This window comes from Myotis davidii, unplaced genomic scaffold (genome assembly GCF_000327345.1).
Source record: "Myotis davidii unplaced genomic scaffold, ASM32734v1 scaffold94, whole genome shotgun sequence".
Classification (NCBI taxonomy): Eukaryota; Metazoa; Chordata; class Mammalia; order Chiroptera; family Vespertilionidae; genus Myotis; species Myotis davidii.
Genome location: NW_006285313.1, coordinates 1,303,818 through 1,307,341, shown reverse-complemented (window position 1 = coordinate 1,307,341; position 3,524 = coordinate 1,303,818). Strand labels below are relative to the sequence as shown.

The window sequence follows — 3,524 nt, the reverse complement described above, 5'->3', positions numbered from 1 at the left end:
AAAGAGCCTCTGAGGAGAAACCCTGCGTGAAATGCGGGAGGGAGCCACGAGCAGAGTGGGTAGCCGGTGCAAAGCCAGGCAGCGTGGGGAGCATCGTGGCCTGTTCCGGGAACAGCAGGGAGGCCAGGCAATCAGAGGAGAGAATGCCAAGGAATGAAGTCAGAGGGAAGCAGGCGCCAGATCACCTAAGGCCTTGTAGGTCACGGTTGAGAGTTTGGGTTTTGTTCTCAGTGTGATGGGAAGTCACTCAGGGTTTTGGATGGTGGGGTTACAGGAATCCAAGGACAGCATGGGAGTACAAAGCAACTGGCTTAGCTTAGAGGTATTGATCATATGTTGGGGCTGGAGAGAAGGTTGGGAGGACATACGGGTATGCCTTTGACCTTGTCGAGTGTCCCTACCTAACCAAGAGTTGGGAGCCTGACAACTAGAGAATAAGGAAACGACCTTAAGATGTGCATGCTGGGCTGCTGCCTAGGCCCCTCCCTGTCTTAAGGGGCTTGCTTCTAACTACTGGCCTAAAAGTACAAGTTTGCAAGTCTAATTCACAGGCCCCAGCAACACTAAAGATTTCTTTGCATCATGAATCTTCAGGGTCTTTTGAGAAGGGTCAAAGCCATAAATGTGAATGTTTTGAATGCCAATCATCAAATGTCTTCCTTCTCAAAGCAAGCCTTCTGCTCCCCCAAAGGTTTGAGGTTGTGTGAAGGGGATGATAAAGACACCAGGTAAACTTGACACTTCTACCTGGCATGCCAGTTTCCCTTAAAGACAGGAAGGCCAAGACTTCCTATCTTTAATTAGCTGGCAAGTGACTGAAGACATTTCAGTATGAGACAAACACAGATATTGTTAGATAATGACTTAAGGTATTATTTTGATGAGACAAACAGATTTTATATATGGTAGTAGAATATAAAATCTGCATGGCTTTAAGCTACAGTAGGGACATCCAAGAAATTCTGGGATTACATCAGTAGCTTTAGACTACGCCATGCTACCCACTGTTGCATGAGCAGTCGGCATCAGAGTGAGAATTCCGAGGGGAAATCTAGAGTTTAGGAGAAAGAGAAATTACTAGGGCTGGTTAGTTGAAATGGAGTGACCAAAAATATATACAGGTCACTAAACCTATAGAGAAACATTCAAAATCAGGAGAAAAATGTAGACTATTTATTCCTCCCTATCATATGAACAAAGAACACAGATGGTATTTGACCAAAAGGAGGCTAATCCAACTGAGGCTACACAGTACATGGCCCATACCTAGGTCCCATACCCATACCCAGAATGTGCATTCTAATGACATGAGAATGAGAAAAACCCCATGCAAATAATGAGGAAATAGACACAGAGCCACATGTGGTCTAGCTAGCTTATCTTAGTGCCAGAGGTCATGGGACAGTTGGGAAGACTGTGCTTTAGGTGAGGGGGTTGGCCCTATGGAAAAAGAGCTAGCACCAGACTGCATACCTTAGAGCAGTGGTTCTCAACCTTTCTCATGCCGCGACCCTTTAATACAGTTCCTCATGTTGTGGGGACCCCCAACCATAAAATTATTTTCATTGCTACTTCATAACTGTAATTTTGCTACTGTTATGAATCGTCATGTAAATATCTGATATGCAGGATGTATTTTCATTGTTACAAATTGAACATAATGAAAACATAGCGATTAGTCACAAAAACAATATGTAATTATATATGTGTTTTCTGATGGTCTTAGGTGACCCCTGTGAAAGGGTCGTTTGACCCCCAAAGGGGTCACGACCCACAGGTTGAGAACCGCTGCCTTAGAGTGTCTGGGTTCTGCCTGCTCTGTCTCCCATTGAGCTGTGTTGAGTGAATGTCTGCAATAAATTATGCTGTTGCATATCCACGTTGTCTCACCTGACTTGCAAGTTGCTGTCACTTGCTGAAAAGAACCTTAATTCAGAAAGGTAGAAGCTCACCTTGTTTTATTGCCTGGAAATGAAGTCATCTAGGCAAGTTACTACGGAGACTTTTCTCCCTGTCCTCATTTTTGCCCAAGAGATTGGGCCTGTCCTCAGAGAAGTGAGTGAAGAGTACTGTTCACTTCCCTCCTCTCTGGGGGGTGAAAAGTTGAGAAGTCCTGGGGGTGTACTGCATAGCAAAGTGGCTGTATTAAAGTCGTGAAATTCAGAGTGACATTTATCTTTTTCTCCTTTCCAAATTTACTCAATATGGGTAGGCTGCTTTTGTAAGTTTTTCATGAAGTTTTTAAGTCTGTTGGTTGATCAGCTATGTGTGCTCAGTACTGTGCAGGGCAGAGTGGAATGAGAAAGAGCAGGGGACCATATTTCTTATCTTGAGAGTTAATCTTGTTGAAGCAACAAAGGCAGAAAGTGAAGACGTTAAGAAGAATGTTTATCTAAAGATAAACTGCTTTCATTAAACTGCCTTGGCTGAGAGTCAGATGATGGGGATATTAAGTGAGCTACAGATCTTGATAACCTCTGCACAACGTGACGGATCTCAGTGGAAAGATCCTTGCATCCAACTCAGCCTGGGAACTACCAGCAGGCCCCAGTGCTGCGCTCCCAGCCCCTCCCCCGGCAAACTGGTTGCAGGGACCAAAGCCAGCTCAATCTTAGCAGATAGCTTCTGCATGCTTACAATTTCAGCAATGTTTCTATAAAACACAGCCTGTGGTTTACAAATGAAAATAAGGCAGACCCTGCAAAGGCTTGGTGATTTTTATTGCCTCATCTGTCAGCGAGAAGGCCCAGCATGAGCCTGGTGGCTTCTGTGTAAACAACAGAGGACTCACTTGAATGAGTTCATTTTTAAAGTTGGCTTTGAATAAAATGCCTCGCTTTTGAAGGAGAAATTTAGGGAAGATTCTATATTTACTTGTTTATTCATTCACTCATTTATTGAACAAATATTTATTGGATACCTAGAATGTATCAGGCATTGAGGAAGGTATCTTTCTATCTGGGGCTGAGTGATGGGCTTGATTGAATAGTTAACATTTCCTTGGCTGTTTTTGGTGCAGTGGAGGCAAGGTTTTGAGACGCAGCCCACCAGGAAGCTTACCTCAGAGTCTTTCTAACAAATCTTTAGGTTCAGGAAGACCCCACCAGACCTGTTTCTCCCACAACACAATGCTCATTAAACAGAATGAAAGGCCTTCTAATGAGGCCCTGCTGTCTGACACGGGAGCATGAATGTCTTGATTGCACATTTGGGTCACCATCCTGCCAGCGTGCCTGCCAGATTTGATGTTCTTAATAGGAGTTAAGGTGAATTGGAGCATGAAGGGGGTCCATTTGAACAAATGCTCTAATCATTTACAAAACTCTCTTAGAGTTTTTGACATCATGCCCCCTTCTATTACAACTAAACTCCTAGAAATTCCTAGTGTAACCTGCAGTTATGTTTGAATTTGGGGGGAGGGGGTGTTCTTCCATTCCTGCCATTAAGAAGTCATAATCCAAGGTCAGATTCTGGGCCTGTATAATGTAACAATATCAGAAGCATGTCACAGGTCAGGCCAGTTC

At 43.9% G+C, this 3,524-nt stretch overlaps 1 protein-coding gene across 1 annotated transcript in view; it reads left to right on the top strand.

Moving 5' to 3' along the window:
* The window catches only part of CD44 (CD44 molecule (Indian blood group)), an 84,998-nt gene that overhangs the window by 38,796 nt on the left and 42,678 nt on the right, over positions 1-3,524 (top strand). The gene's annotated exons all lie outside the window — the stretch shown is intronic.